The sequence below is a fragment of the Strix aluco genome, chromosome 1 (genome assembly GCF_031877795.1).
Source record: "Strix aluco isolate bStrAlu1 chromosome 1, bStrAlu1.hap1, whole genome shotgun sequence".
Taxonomy (NCBI): Eukaryota; Metazoa; Chordata; class Aves; order Strigiformes; family Strigidae; genus Strix; species Strix aluco.
Genome location: NC_133931.1, coordinates 71,961,091 through 71,977,332, shown reverse-complemented (window position 1 = coordinate 71,977,332; position 16,242 = coordinate 71,961,091).

The window sequence follows — 16,242 nt, the reverse complement described above, 5'->3', positions numbered from 1 at the left end:
AAAAAAGGTGTTGAAAGGAGTAGTCTCTTAGCGCCTCATTTGAAATTACAGAACCTACCAAATGTCACAGCTGGTGCGCTTTAAAGGGAAACTACTTGCTGGGTTTGCGAATATACAGGAAATAATTTAAAATCAATCTTACATGCCAAATAAACCACAGCTAGCGGTATAATTCGGATGCTCCTGCTCTGTGGGAGAGCAGGAATCCTTCCGCTGTGCACCAAAGTGGCAAGGGCTGCCACTGCCTCTCCCCAAGGCACAATTTCTTGTGGGACAAAACAACTCTACATTTCTGCTACAGAGGCCTCTGACTCTGTGAACAGAAACTCTGATTGCTGCTGATGTGAACAAACCGTGTGGACCTGATTTCTGAGAAATGCATCCCCAGGAACACGAGGTGAGTAGTGCCTCAGTGCTTACAGAAAGGATTCCTTCATGCAGCAACTGCAGAGGTTGCTCTGCCTTTCAGCAGTCCCTGTCTACCCATCCAGGGCTCAGTGAGGAGCCCCCAGCACTGCCCTGCAAGTTCCTCACAGCTCAGGTACCATTTATCAGTTACCCCCGTGACCAAAAGGGATTGCAAGTGGGCCCTCATTAACACCTGTATCAATTTCACTTCAGGGCGCATTTCATAGTACCCCCATAGCAGTTTCCTGCTGCTGTTGCTCTTGCAAGCTGGTGATACCATTGTCAAGTGCAAGCAAGGCTGTGGTTAGCAAAGAACCAAAAAGCAGGAGACGTGGGATTTATGCCTGACTCTGCCTTTAATTTGCCCTGTCACCTTGGGCAAATTGCTTTACCTCGCAGTGTTTCTATTTCCCCATCTCTAACACATCCATAATTATAGTTCCCTTTCTTTGGAAAAATGCTTTGAAATCTATGTACAAAATGCAGCATGAAAGAGGAAGCTATCATTATTGCACACTTGTAAAATATTGGGATGAGGCAGACAATAAGCAGCGAGCATTTGAGATTTCACGCATGTAAAGTGTTGTATTTTAAGAGGAACATGACCTGATTGTAATAATGATTTTTTTTTTTAAAAAAGAAGATACTCCTACAGAATTCGGCAAAAGTTCACTTTCTGTTTCCACAATGAAATGCTGAGAGAAAAATCTAAATCAATTCTCACTTCTAGGAACATTACACCCTCCTGGAAACAGCAAGTCCACCAGAGGTTCCTCAATGGAAAATGACATAATATGGCAATTTCCTGCTTTTCTCTCAACTGGGTAAATAAAATCATTTTGCAGCCTGTGAGTACTTACATTATACTCAATAGGTCTAAATACTCATCCTCTTTCTCTTTCTTTGAAAACTAAAACTCAACAAAGCTTACAAAGATTGTTGTTTTTTTTTTTTTTCATGTGCAAGTAAGCTTGAACAGATTGATGTAAAGTTGTGTTTTCCAGAGATTGAATTCACTCACATGGGAGCCTTGTACTTGTTTTAATACTACAGCAAACTAAATGAAAGAGGTGCTTGTATTCACCCCACTTCTACAGTGTTGCTCATTGAGGGGTCTTTCTCTCATCCAATTGTAACGGGCATGACAGTGAATTAATTTTCCCCTGGAGTTTAAAGCAGATAATTTTTCACATGCCCTACTCGGGAAGGCAGCAGCTGCTAGGCTGTGAAAAGTGCAAGACAGAGCTACCTTGGCTTTCCTGCTTCTGCTTCCATAATCCATGAACTTTCATTCTCAGCTTGAAGACATCTCAAGCGATAGCAACACTCTTGAGATGATATACTGATACAACCATATAAATTTGAAAATTAAGATAAACTTGCAAAAACTTTCAGGAATTATATTGTCTGTGTTGTCTGTGAAGAAAAGTTACTGCTTTTTTTCCCTCAGCATCCTTTTTCTGTAAGACAGTTCTCAACAGAAATTTGTTTGTCCGTCGTCCTGCTTAGACTAGAATCCTGGGTAATTCTTAACATGGGTGATAGCCCAGAGATTAAGCTGGGCAATGCTGAATTGAAGAAAAGCGGCTGTGGGGAAATAGCTTTTTGTGAAATGCCCCTTGATTGCACGTTAATACTGGCACATTCTGAAACCTTACCCGAGTCTTAAAACATAATTCTCTACATGACTTAACATGGCCAGCCAGGTTTATTACAGACCAGGACAATGGTAAACGTATAACCTACTTGCTTCTTACTCCATAATCCATTAACTTCAGAGCCATGTTCTAAGATGTCCTGAGGTTACTGCACTGACAATTTATACTAAGAAGTGAATCATTTAGAGCTGCAAGCTCAGAAACCCTTGGAAGTACATTTGCAGAAGGGTGTGCATTTATTTGTATTGTCTGAATACATACAGTTGCGGTAGGTGACTTCTCAATAATCACATTCTTACAACCTTAGCAAACTCATACTGGGTATCATGTTCTGATTTGAATTTCAGTGGAAAGGACTGTTATGAAAAAATAAAGGCTTCTTGTAGGGAGATAATATAAAAATTTCACAAGAAATCCTTTGATATTTTTTTTTGTTTGTTTCTGTGTTGAGCTGTAATTCTGCCTGTGGATGAAACAGGTCAGGAATTAATGCTGTTACCCAGCCTTTGGAAATGAAACGCACAGTGTGAGTTGGTTCCAACTTTTTACAGCAGAGAAGTGAAAAATAGCAATTGAAGCTAGGCTTTTTGGTGCTTGAGATAACATTTGGATGAGCGAATGCATTTGGTTAAATGTCAAATCCTAAAAATCTGAAAACCATCTAATGAGCTAAGTGAACCAGTACTGTCAACTGCAGCAAAAACACTAGGAAGAGTCAAGTTTACATACAAGAGCATTCTGTTGTAATCATGAAATTAAAGTATGAAGTGATAGCAGCCATTTATGTTTTTGGACAGACTCCAAGCATTCAAACTGATGCATACATTTGTATGTGAATTATTGCAAAGAGCGTTCAAATGACAAACATCCCATAATTGTGGTGCTTGATCTTCCAAGAAGCTCATATCTATAATTATAATCATTGTCTGAAAAAACAGTGCAGGTTTACAGTAACTGTGCAATTGATGCTTGTCTCCTCTTCTGTCACTGAAGTGACAAAATAACCAAGTCATGCTTGCATCTGCTTCCTTATAATGCTTCATTTGTCCTCACCCCAATATCTGCCCATAACGTACAATTATGTGTCATTAGCTTTCCGTGGAACTGATCAAAGGTTGTCCAATTCAAGGCTGATTTGGGAATATGCCAAAGCCTGAGGGTGGACCTTAACTGGCATAAAATGGAGCAGGTTTAAGCAATTGTTTCTTTAAACAGCACATGTTTCCCACTTCAGGTAGTAACTCTGCTACCCAGTGCAATGCGAAGATGAAATCCTGAATATATTGGTCTGCAGAGACATGTGATGGTGTCATCCAGACCATTTGGGTAATCTTCACTTTTCTGTTCTAACTGAAGCACCCTAAAACACTTAATTGGGCAGAATAGTGTTTGTTTGGAAAAGGCTTTCAGGTATTACTGCAAAGCATCTGCTGCTTGCACAGCAAGTGCTATAGGACTGCAGCAAGGGGAGGAAAGGGAGCCAGTGCTCTCTTTGGAAGGGATAAAGTCCACTTGGGGAGAAACAGTGCTGAAACTGCTGCCTCAACCTGGAAGCAGTGAGCTGTGGAGTTATAAAACACGAAGATGCAAAGTGTGGTGTTAGCAGAGTACACATCCACAGCAACCATGTGCAGCTAAGAGGCACAACACACACTGGACCCAAAAGGCTTTAGGAAGCATTATCTTGTTTCATCCATGTGTTTACAGTGAGAGGCGGCTTCCTTGCACTTAGTTTCAGACACTTGGAGTGTAGATCCCTGTATGTGAGGTGGTCAGCTCAGGCTGTCGCCATAGCTAGTGGAGAGAACTAGGCATGCTGAGGACAAGTCACCTGAGCTGTTCCAGACATCTCTCAGGAGGAGATGAACCATGCCCTAGACCCCTTTGTGCACTGATTCGCTCTCCGTTGTCAGTAAAGGGGACTGACTGTGACTATCTCTGAAGTGAACCTCTGCATTTACTAAGATGAATTCTGCCTTTCAGACACTTTCATTTCTTTTCCATTCCTTTTCTCAGACAGGGGAATGAACGGTTTCCACTAAGTTGTGCCCTGAGGACTCTAGGATGACCTTGGGACATACTTCATCCTCCTGAGACCTACTACTTGGACCCTAAAAAACAAGAGGAGCCACAAGGCAATACACAACAATACCACCGCTGAACATGTCATCGCCTAGAAGCAAAAGTAGGGGACCTGTGTGGAACACTTGAAAATGATCCTAGATTTCCTGAAGATAATATAAACCTGTTGTAATGTTTGTGGGTTTTTTTAGTTTAAGTTAAACAGTGACTCAACATTTTGATTTCTCAAGATCACAAATCAAAAGCCATCACATACTTTGAGGCAAAATCTAATTCAAAAATCCCCTGGCAGGGTAATTTCTGTGTGATACGTATCCGTTGTCAGATACAGTGCAGATTTCTGCAGAGCAAACAGCAGTAAGATAACTTGGCACACTGGCTACTTCATCTGGAGTCATTTCAAGGAATGGAGCTTTAAATACTTGCCCATTCAACACTACTATCAAAGTTTTTCCTCCTGAAGTGCCAGTTCCTTTAGATTAATGAGCAGAAAACCCGTCAGGCTGAAAGGACCATGAGAGTGAAATCAGCCTGCCGAGCTGCTGCAAAAACCTGAAGGGATCCAGGGACAACAGGCTGCGAGGAAGTGATGTGCTTTCTCACTCTCTTTGAGGGTGATGCAACGTGCTGTTAATGCAGCACTATTTTTTTTTCTAGCTTCAGCTCAAGGGATCAACAGACACACCTGAAGGCATGAGGGATGTGTTTAAACAAAGGAGATGTGAACCTCAGACTTAAAAACAGTCAAACAGAAAGACTGCATAAAGGCAAAAAGGAGGCAGTTGCAGTAATTGCAAGGGCAAAATTGTGCAGAATAATGAATCCAGTAATAAATTACTGCCAGCACACACAGATTTCCAGTTAACTCCGTGTGCCTTTCCACTGCCTATCCTACCTGTTGAGGAGGGCACAATCTGGAAGTTTGTTTTTTAAGTATTAAGTTCTCTTTCCAACTTGTTTTCTCTTTGTATTTGGTTATGTTCTGGTGTGAGTTTCTGGTCGATGGGCTGGTGAGCCAAGAGGGCTGATGCACTGCGAGTCTGCTTCTGCTATACGCTTGCACTTTCAGCAGGTCCCCTCAGAGCCCTAATGACTGGCTTCATTACTTAGGGCTTTGAATCCAGATTCAGGATTTCCCAGAGTTCATCTGGCCATTACAAGGAAGGTGCACCGAGATGATTGGTGGGCCAACATTGCTCAGGTCTGTAGCTGTTTTCTTTGCCAGTAGTAAATCCTACTAGTCCCATATGGATAAAAGAAAGTCAGATGTAAACTGTGAAAGTACCATGTTAAAGTCAGAAAAATCATACTCTGCAGGTCAAGATTGTTCTTGCTGAAAAAGGTAGGGAGGGGTAGATATCCAAGTGTCAGCCCTGGAACTCTTTATAATCGTAAATAAAGGCAATACATAAGTTCTTTTTTAAAGCTCCTGCATTAAACAAAAAAGAAAGGACTGCATTAGTTGCTTCCATTCAAAATGTATTGATAGAGAACAAGGTCTCCACCACTGGTTGTGCTTGGACCATTTTCAACAGTTAAACTCTTCAGATCACCCTAAAACAAAGTAGTTGGGAAGCCCAATTAATTTAATTCAAGAAAGGAGGATAGCTTAAGAAAAGAGGGCATTGATCGTTCCCTTGGTCATGGAAACCCTCATTTAGGTGTCCTCCTCAGAGCCCATTTGCAGCTTCTCCCACCACTTAGAGCATCTAAGTATATATCAGGGGCCAGAAGTCTCTCTGAGCAGTGCTGGGTTAGGGGAAAGCGAAGCTGGTTTCAAACCACTGCTGTACATCTCCTCTCACTGCTTGCCATTTTATGTGATTGCCTGGATTTTCATCTATTTTTCAACTACAGTTAGCATAAACTGGCACTTCCTCACCCTTAGTGCTGAAAATTATTTTTGTCAGGAACAAAAAAACCAGAAAGGTATAATAACGAGAGGAAGAGGATAGTCTTGCCTATTAGTCAGTGCATGTAGCCAAGTTATTTTAGAAAACAGTAATTAAGCATAAATAGATTAGATAATTCTAATCCTTGCTGGCAATGATAGGTTAAAACTAGAGGACGTATTGAGGGCATTAAATATACAGGAGATCCCTAGTATGATTGTATATATGTGAAGTGAAAAAAGGGAATTATTCCAAGGGGGGCAAAAAAACCCAACCACAAATGGTCATTTAAAAAAAAAATCATAAAACTTACCATTTAAGGTGCAGGAGATTGCTCATAGTTAGTTGCAGGGTTTAATTACACTGTATTTCTTGGATGAGTAAGCTTCATGACTTCTTTTCAATGTGCTGACCAGAGGACATGTGTAAGCTTCACTGTATTTAGTAAATACCTTAGGGTAGACGAATTCCAAGTGACGGCCACATGGTTTCATGCAGCAAAATGGTGATTTGTCATCACCATCAAGTTGTCATCACACAAAATGTCAACAAAGAAATAGCTAAGTTACTGGCAAGTGAGTGTGACACCTTAATGACACGGAATGGCATTTTGCTTCTTTTCCACAGGTATAACCCTCAGAAGCGTGACTCCCTCCTAACTTAGTTTTAAATCCCATCATTTCTTTTGTCTTGAAACTCATTTTTACAAGCATGACTCTTGCACACTCACTACAAGCAGGCAGCCCCTGTTAACTATATCTTCAAATTTTAAGAAGACCCAGGCACCAAAGGAGCCTGAACAGGGAAAAGGCCCTGCGGAGGTAACCCAAATTTAGGCAATCTCAGATTAAAGCTTTAACCCTACTACATAATTTGTGCCATGTCCAACAGTTGAAAGGAATTTGAAACTTCAAATGCATTAAGCTTTACGCTTAAGGAAGGAGATAGAAGTACCCCCATGCAACTCGATTCTGGACTAGGGAGCCAGATGTGTCCATGCAAACCAGCAAAGAAAACATTCCCCACTCAGACAGCAAGATGACGGGGCATCCTCTATTTAATCATCTCACTAAGGACTGCACAAATTGTGGTGTGGCTTCAAAAATCATGTAAGTGTTCAGTTAGATATTTGTAATATACTTAGATGAAAGAAAGTGACACGTTGGGTACAAATTAGCTCAGAGAAGGATAGCAAGAAACTATTTTTATCACTGCATAGGATCAGTATCTCAAGAATATGATTTTTGGAGATACGTTTGCTGAATTTAATCAGTCTTCACTTATGATCATTACATATAGATGCTGCTTCATCTTATGCACAAGGCTCCAGCTTTCTCACATCTAAGTACAATATGCTTAATAACTCAGCACTTTGAAGTACTGTGTCTACTGATGTCTTTGCAGCTAGCCATAGACCTGTGATTTTGAGAATTCTTTTATATTTCCAAATACTCTGCACCGGGGAATGACATCTAGCTTATGATCCATTCTGCTGCTGATTTCTTTGGCATCTGTGCTTTGCTTGTTTGGGGATTGGGAGATTTGATCAAAGATGTAAATTAAAAATACAGTCTAGGCTCACCTTTTTTTTTCTTCATTCGGGTAACTTAGATGTAAAAGTTCAATATGCTGTACAATAGAAGAGGTTGTTCTAGAAGGTGTCCATGACCATTAAGTAAACATGACTGTTTAAATGAGAAATTTTTAATGCTTGATCTGACATTAACTTTCGAAAGGCGAAATAGTTATTCACGTAGCTATTCAATTTAACTTCACTAACAAAATAATTCCAACTCAGTTTCTTACAATTATCATGCTGGTTTTATGGTAGAGTCTTTTTCCTGAAGAAAATAAGAAAAGCTACAGTTCTATTTTTTACGCTACTTCATGAATGTATACAGTTCTAATATTATGCTTCAAATAGCCAAAAAAATGTCATTCCTTTGTGGCTTATCAAAGGAGGTCTGTGATATAATGCCAACATATACCCCTCAGTATTTCTGCTGTTAATTACCCTGATCTTATAAATCTAGACTGATGCCGTGATTTAAAGTCTTACTGTTCTTGATGAAGTCACACACACCAGCATGGAGAGTGAAGGCATTAGCTACTGGGTCTTACAACTGTTTTAAAAAAATCTGTGTGAACACTAAATTTTAGGACCTAATAGAATGCCATTGCAGCAGAAGATGTTAACGCTTCCTGGAAAACAATCCAAACTTGCTTATTATCTGCACAAGGTTACTTTTCTGCCTTTGAAGAGAGTGCATCAAAAAGAAAGCACAAATATAGCACTGAAGAGTTTGAAATACATTGTCTTAAGGTGCTTTCTTGCAATGTGCTTAGTATTGCAAACTTTCTACAAAATTTGCAACTTAGGAACATTTCGCGTTATTTGGGGTAGGTCTATGGTATGCTCCAAGTGATGCCTTTAGTTTCTCCTTTTGAAGAGTATGATTTTTTTGTGACTTTATAGAACTGCTTTAATCTTTATTAGCAATGCTGCTGCTGACATGCAAATGAAAATAGGTTTTTGCTCAGTTTGTTATACTAGTCTTGTAAGAGCTACCAGGAATTAAAACCCAGACTTTTAGTTTTGAGACAGGCACATAAAACTTGACTACTCGTCACACAGAGTGCATTGGCTGATTTAAGCATTAAGCATCAACTCTTAACACAAAGACAGTAAGAAGTCCAACCAAAGACGATTGCAGCATGACGCATTGCCACAACATGATGAAGACAAATGTTTTACTCTTTTCATAAGTATAACTGAAACAGATTTTTAGGGTGAGGAAACTCAACATAACACTTGCTTACTTATAAAAGCAGAGGGGGGTTGTTTTCATGTTTTAAACTGTAATCTTACCAGTATAATTACTCTAAATAAAAAGATGTTATGACAGTCAAGCCTGAAAATTTTCAAGTCATGAATTGCTACCAAAATAGGTGATAACACAGGTTATTCTGTGAGCTGGTGGAAGTGTTTAATTACTTTGATAATCTTCAGCACCTTGTTCTTACAGTGACAATGCAGATGTTCTGTTAATTTGTTTTTTTATTTTATTATTTTAAAATTATTTTATTATTTAAATCATTTATGTTTTCCAGTCTGGCCTTTTTTGATATGTCCTTAAGGTCTAGGTACACTCCGTAATTGAGTGAGTTTGAAAAACAGAAGTGGAATGATGGTCCAATGGTAAAGTTAAAGTTAAAGTAATTAACAGGAAATTGATCCTATTCATATTTAGCATATATTGTATGCCTTGAGAAAAAGGGATCTTTTTGTGTGTTTGCTGCTGGATGTAAATACCAGTGGTGTAAATACTGCAGTCTAAGCCCAGTGCTGTGTAGCAAAGGCTTTAGAAAGAAGTGTGAACTACCACTGTGTATTGTGCATTTCTGCTTTTAAGCCCAGATATTCTGTTCAGTGATTTACGACAATGTAATATTTGTTCCATTAACAATTTTTACAGAGTGATAGAAAATCAGAGATAAAAATAATAGAGAATCCAGCTGATACCCTGTCTTTGAGCAGAGAACCACTAACCAAAAAAATCCAAAACCCTTTTGTAGGATGCTTTGGAGAACTTGTTTCATCAGTCAGCGGTACCTCAGCATATAAAGTCATTCAACAGGTAATGATATAAGCAGATGGGACTTTTTGCTAGTGTGATTCAACTTCATACTCATGATGCGTCTTCATTAACATTTTAGTCCAGATCAGGCGGGGGTTGCTGAAGTGACTCTCAGCTCCTGTGCTTTGGTTTGGCTTAAGAGAGCATAAATTGCAACAAACTGCATCGACAAATAGACTTTCAGTCCATGGAGTAAGAAAATCCCTGTGACAGAGATAGTGGGGATGCTCTTCAGAGCCACTCCTACTGCTCTGCACTGATTGCTAATGTACACATGGCCTCAGAGGGCTCAGCGCTACTCCTTTGTTCAAATACTGTTTTTTTTCCTGGTGATCAAAACACATTGCCTGCAAGAGAATATATTCCATAAATATAAAATGCTTTGGGGGAACGGGCCATATTTTTGGAGGGAAGGGATGGGAGAATGATTGAAACTATTCAGTACTGTGGAGCTAACTGGGGTGTGGAGGTTGGGGGCTTTTGCAATTGACTTGCTTTCAGTTTCTTATGGGATTTTAGCTTTTGCTGTTTATTATGCAAAGAATTTGGGTATTTTAACATTATCAAAAATGTATTTCAAAGTTATTTTTCTGTTTCTAAATAAGAATATTTTGCCTCTAAGTTAAAAAAAAGAAACAAGTAAGTTTTCACATAAATCTGTGCTAAAACTCCCACACTTTTGAAATATCAGAATTTCTTATGGGACTAAATTTCATTTTCCAGAAAGCTCTCTTCTTAAACTATTGCTGAACTGGCACTAGTATACCATATATGGCTGAGCACAAGTTTCATAGCAAAACTATATACTGCATTTCTGTAGCCGCTGCTACCTAGAAGTCCTTTGGTCTGTTGTGAGTTGTTATTTTCCTGGAAAAGGCAACAGAAAATTAACATGTACATCCGAATTTGTGGTAAATGCCCAAGGAGCCTCACCTTTGCTCCTGTTAGCTTGTTCTCCTACAATAAATGATACAGTGCTCTGTATTCATGAAGTTTTGTGCATTTACAAAGAGTCAAAGGAAAGCAAATTTCTTTCTAGTGGTGCCAAGCTCTGTCCCTTCCAAGGAAGCGCGTTGCTGAGCATGCAGAAGAGCAAATACTCCCTTTCTTTCTTCGCCTCATGCTCTGCCACCACCCACAGCATTTGGGCTCCTCCCAAGGCCAAAAATGACAATCGTTTCTCTTCTCAGCCTGAAAGAAGTGGCATTAAAAACATTGACATGAAGGTGTGTGAATCTTGGAGAGCATGGAGCTCAACTGCTCTGCCAATGCAAAGGAAAGATTTATAGTTTCTAATTTATTTGGGTTGCACCACTTTTAATGTGGTAAAAAATGATTGATTTCCTGATCCTGCTACTGCTGTTCCCATATAGGAATAAGCAGATGCTATAGTGTATTTTTAGGATAGTCGAATAACAGTGTGCACAATCAAGTTTGTGCTTATACAATCAGTTGAATAATCGTCACGGTACAGAACCTATGTGCAAGGTTTGGGGCATTTTGGGTGAAGAACGGGCATTTGTCTCCAGTTACGCCCATCAGTCTGCAGGCATTCTGGTTTTATTGGGCACTGTCTTAGCTCAGTTTCTGTGCACTTTCTCCCTCTTACCATCCAGCAGGCAGGTTAACATTTCTGGTGAAACAAAACCCTCCTGTGATTTCAGCTTGGACACTGAGGAAGAGATGGTGAGAGGGATCCCCCCAAGGAAGTGAGGACCAGAGGAGGAAAAGATGCTCAGGATTAGGGAAATGATGCTCAACTGAACAGTTCAGGCAAAGGCAGCCCACAAGAAACTGGAGCATGTTTTTTATCATCCTACCATGAGTGATGGCAGCTGAGGCTTGATCCATCTCACGAATACATGAGATGCAGTGGCATGATCAGAGCTGGAGAGGGCCTGACTCAGCCTCCTGGTCAGCGGGGGTGGAAGTGCCGGGGCTGACCTGCTGCGGCCGTTTGGGTTAACCCAAAGGCAACAACCTCGCTTGAGTAATGCCAAGGATTTCAAACAGTTTCCTAATCTGTGGGCAGCCACCTTGCTGTGTCAGGCTGTTAAGGAGAGAGAGGCGTCTTCTCCAGGAATGGCCACCTTCCTTTTCTCCTGGTTCAGTGTCAGCAGCTCCTTTTCCTGCCTTTGCTGAGGCAGGGAGAAAAAAAATCTGCATAAAGCTGCTGTTTATACTGGAGGGAAAAGAGAAGGTTGATATATTAACAACAAATTAAAGAACTTCCTGAAGGTCATGTTAAAACATGCTTCCTGACACTGACTTCAATTAGTGAATGGAGTCTCAGATTGCTTTGGAAATTTGCCTGTGTCTAAGAGCCTTCTCTTAACCCTCAGCTTGACTAGTTCTCAAAAATGAAATTGCAAAGGATTAAAATCAGTTTGCCAACACTGTGCGCAAAGCAAATATTACTTCTAACTCCTGCTAGGAAACAGCCAATCAAAATGCCCTGTGACTCAGTTATTCATGAATTGGTCTAATTTTCCTGTGAAAACTATAAAGAAACTTTCAAATTGCTTGTACACCTCAGCAAATGCATTTTTAACCAGCTCAACCCTATTTTTGGAGCGAGCTCTCATGAGCACATAACCAGTCAGTCCTTCTCATTTTTGTATTTTTCATTTTGTCTGGGTTTGGGGGAAATATGTGTCATTTATAAATTAGCTTATTATAGCCCTGTATTGAGCTCATATGGGGAGCATCACTGATATAAATTAGATTCCTTCATTATTTTAAATTGTAGCCCTAACAGAGGAGCTAGCAGCTAAATACACAATTATATACTCATAATAACATGACTCTGACCAAAGGGCAGTGGGGAGATGTAAGATGCTGAGTGAGCCAACTGGTCAAGCAACAACAAAAGTCCTTTGTACAGCCAGTCATTTTCCTCAGGGCTTCCTTGAAACTTAAAGAGCACTGTTTACATTAGAAATGCTTCTTACAAAGGAAGCCCAGGCTGGGTTATGACCACTGGCTAGCCATTAGGTGGGGATTTCTCCCTCCCTTCACAGCTCTGGTGACACCCTGCAGCCTTGGCTTTGCTCTGAATATTGGACTGTCCTTCAGATGCCAGCTTCTGTCCATGATGCCCACCTATCCCTGTGTACAGGAAAATATATGACTGTTATAGAGCAATGACTGATGGGTTTCCAATAAAGTATTATACTGGCTCCCTGGGACTTTGTGTTAAAGTTTATGATGCTGTTTTTAAGGAGATCTGAGATGGTTCTGCTCTGGGAAATAGGAAGCTGAACCCAAGCAGCCAAAAGCACTTGGTACTTACTAGGCACCCTGAAGGATAGATCCTGCTTGGAAAAGTCTAATGAACTGAGAGTTAATCATTCAAAAAAAGGGGAATGATAGCAACAAGATGTAGGTCATGCTCTGGAAGAGCAGATTAGGGATGGATCATTTGCAAATGCCATCCAGCTGGCAGCCTTTCTCTCCCTCTTCATAATAAAATACACTTAGTATTTGCTATCAGCATGAACACAGTTTAAGATTATGTATAGGCTGGATTTGCAAAGCATGGCTTTTCCAGAGGCACAGAATTTGTTAGCTTGTCTTCACCGCACATTTGGTAGTATGATACACAGCCATCAATATCTACTACAGTGTAGGATAGGGTAAGACATCCATCACATTTGTTATTGAGGTGGTAGGTAAAGGAATTCTTTATTCCAGAGCTCCATTTCATCAGCATTATGAGACATTTCTGATTCGTGAGAAGTCTCATAATATATCTATACACATGCATTTATATAATGTTCTTAAAATATATCTCATCAAAAAGTTGGTGATGAACTCAACTCATGAAGAACTGCAAACCTCCACACTACTGCACATTTAATGAAGGAGACAGCAGAACATGAGCTCAGATTTTACGCATGCTGTGCTTAAGCTACTCTTCACTTAGAGCAATTCAAGGGAGATTAAAACAAGAGCCCAAATTGTCACAGACTCATTGACCACTGTAAGAGGAAGAAGGGGATTGTAACTTGCCCTCCCATTTTATTCCTCCCTCTTCCTATCAGGCAGAAAAATTTACCTATGCAGGTGCTTATAGCCTTATAGCATGGAGGATAATATAGCCTCCATGCACTCTGAGCTCCTTGTGAGACATCCTGCCCTCTGGGTCTACTCCAACCCTGGGGGAATAGCCTGGAGCAAAGGACGTAGGGGTGTGTTTAGTTTGCATGACCTACTCCTTTGTGACTAGAAAAACAGGTGAAAAATAATTTCCTCGGGGTCTTTCCATTGATTCTTACTTGAAGGTGCTGTAAAAATACAATACAAGAAATATAAATATTCAAGCACCACTCACAGATCCACTTCAGAATAGTGTGAAGAAGAGAGGAAATAAAAGTGCTTAAAAAGTGGGGGCATGGATGATTACACATGTATCCAAAATACCAGTATTAAAAAAAAAGGAAACAAAAGGAGAGTCTAAACTTGAGTAATGCTCGGCTGCAGTACACAGCAACCACAGCATAATTCACATACAAATCTGTGAGGAAATATATCCTCTTCTCAAATTCCCTAGCTGGCACATTGTCAGAGGCCACTGTTTCCTTCACTGCTTATTCAGCATAAGAGTCAGTAACATCATCATTTTTCTCAGCAGTTGCAGCATGTATTTCCAAAAGATTTTCGGGTATTTATCTGGATGCTTTGGGGCACTCTGACCTTGAAAGAGAAGATCTATGTGCACCATATATCAGTCAGGGGCTTCTTTTAATTAGGGTGAAAGAAACACCTGTTGTGTGAAAACAGTAAGTTCAGATATTGATTCTTCCTCTATGCCATGAGGTAAGTCCAAGGCCATCTTGCATAAGGGCATATCGTAGGGACCTGTGGAAGATTCAGTCCCATAGCACGTCTCCATCCAACACCCGGGCGAAGGGTTAGCACGTCATTTGTCAGTCACACTGAGGAGCTGAGAGCTAGAGGGCAGGGATTCCCAGCACCCTGTGTCAGTTTAAAGGGATATACTAAATATATGCAAAGGATGTGAAATCAGATGCAATAGGGAAAGGCTGATTATCTATAGACCTTCTAGAAGGCTGTGCTGTACCGTTGCCTCAGGGAGCAAGGAGAAGGCTCCTCCGGACACCATGTGCACTGGCTCATGCTTACTGTGTCCTTGCTTAGAAGTAGAGCCAGTTAGCCATTTTTTTTCTCCTTCAGCAGTAAATCTGGGGAAAAATCAAGAGAAAAGGAAGTCTGTTGGCTCAGATCAAGCGAGATTAAGTTATTATAGCTTTCTTGACAAAATAGGGGGAAAAATGTTCTGCACAATGCAAAAATATTGATAGTGATGGCTGAAATTATATTGTCATGCATGTTATGTAATGGCATGTAAAGACATGACACATTCTCCTGTTCACTATCATTTGACCCTTTGATTCACTAAAAGTTGGAGGAATCAGATTAATCCACTTCCTCTGCTATTTTGGGGGACAGTTGATATCTGATCACAAAGTGCTCAGAGGTGCATGGTGACCCTAAGCAGAGGAAATCCAGAAAACAGGTCTCTTGGTGCCCTGGAATAGTTATGCAAGAACCAGGCACAAACCACTTAATTATCTAGGGCAGGCACAGTCACCAGGGAAGTGAAAGGCGGGGAGCTCAAGGCAAGAAGAGGCACTGCCAGGGACATAAGTGTGCGATGCAGGGTGGCAGCAGAAGGAAGCCGACCGTCTCATCAGAGAGGAGAGATGAGAAACTCCCTCGAGGTGACTTGGCTGAGGTGTTATCAGCAAAACTGCACAGAGGGTCTGGGCATCCCTCTGCTAGGAAGCAAATCCTGAGAGCTTAGGTAAGCTATAGGCAATTTCTGGGACAAGACTATTTGGAGGATGAAAAGGCGAAAAAGGGAGACAGATCACTTCAGGCAGAGCAAGCAGTATGACTGGGATTGTTATGTATGTGTACAGCACTTAAAGATTACTCGGAAATTTTATAGAACAAATAAAAGTCCACAGTCTGAGACCCTTACAGTCTAGTAAGAGGCATGACAGAGTGCACGACTTAAAAGAGTGGAAGGAAATGGGGGTTGAGGGATGCAATAATAAGTAATGTGTTGAAACAAAGACAGGACAAATTTCAACTGAACATTAAAATTCAAGTAGATCATTAGGGCTATAGCAAAATCTCCCAAGACAATTGATTAAATATTCCACACCTGAGCAGAATGACATATACAGTATCACCTGGGAAATGAATGAAGTGATTGCTCACTGGAGGAGTTAACAAACTGCTTCCTGCAGATGAAGGAACACAAATGAAGTCTCAGCAAGGAGCACAACAGAAACAATGTGAACAGTGGAGTGCTGGACACAAGTGTCAGCCTTTGCAGACATTGTTTCCTTTGTCCACAGAAAATGCAGAATAGCAGCTACCATCATATAAGGCCCCCATTACACCAGTGATATATCACTAGAATAGGGTTTTCATAAATACCAGGAGTATTTTTGGAAGCTTCATTTCTGTTGTATGAAGCATAAGGGCTGGGACTGTATTTTGATCTCCAGAGAGAGAGAGATGGGCTTGATT